This window comes from Leptonychotes weddellii, chromosome 9 (assembly GCF_054177405.1).
Source record: "Leptonychotes weddellii isolate Sample4059 chromosome 9, ASM5417740v2, whole genome shotgun sequence".
Classification (NCBI taxonomy): domain Eukaryota; kingdom Metazoa; phylum Chordata; class Mammalia; order Carnivora; family Phocidae; genus Leptonychotes; species Leptonychotes weddellii.
Window position 1 is genome coordinate 147,736 of NC_138377.1, and position 1,027 is coordinate 148,762.

Sequence of the window (1,027 nt, forward strand, 5' to 3'; positions counted from 1 at the left end):
CCGGCTGCCCCCAGGACCTCCGTCCCTCCTGGGAGACACTGTGGGAGTCAGACTACAGCCTCCGCCGGGGCACAGCTTCCCAGGGGCTGCTGCTGGCCTGAGAGGTGGGCCCCAGTCATGCAGGCTGGCGGGCAGACAAGCGAGCACGGCCAGCAGCAGTCCCAGAGACCGCGTCAGCATGCGGGAGGGATGCCGGGCCCCTGCACCTCCTCCCCCGGCCCCATGCGCCCCTGGCAGTGAACGGAGGCCAGGGCTGCCCGGGCATCCCGGGCTGAGGCAGAGCTCAGTGGGACGGGGACGGAGTCAGGTGCCAGAGGAACGCGGTCCAGAGGTGCGGCTGCCACCCGCCAGGTCCCCCAGAACACCATGTCAGCACAAGCGTTCCTCTGGCTCCGCAGCGGGCGGCCTGGGCTCTGTCTCAGGGAGGCTGGCAGTCACCCGAGATTTCCCAAGAGGCCCATGGTGGGAGGCTGGCAGACTCCCACGGAAAGCCCAGGACAGCCATGAGGCCACCCAGTTGTCAGCCTGGCCACCTGGCTGACGCCTTGATGTTGCAGGTCCTTCAGAGCAGCTGGGGAGGAGTCAGCACCAGGAAAAGGCCAGGCTGCAGTCCCCACCAGCCTGCACCAGGAACGCCTTCCCCCTGCCCCTCGGTGCCCACACGGAAGGCCTGCAGTCCCTCCCCAGGGCAGTTCTGCAGAGGACGGCCAGGCAGGAGGCTCGTCTCAGCTGGAACCCGCTTAAGGCCTGGATACAACCAAATGCCCACACTGAGCACAGCCTCTGCCGAAGGACCTCGGCCAGCTCCATCCCACAAGACGTCCTACCAAACAAGCATCTGCCCCCTGCTGTGGCTGCGCACCTGCCCTGCACCTGACGGGGCTCACCTGCCCTGCGCACCTGCCCTGCACCTGTCGGGGCTCACCTGCCCTGCTCGCCTGCTGCGTGCACCTGCCCTGCCCTGCACCTGTCAGGGCTCACCTGCCCTGCGCATCTGCCCTGCACCTGTCGGGGCTCACCTGCTGCG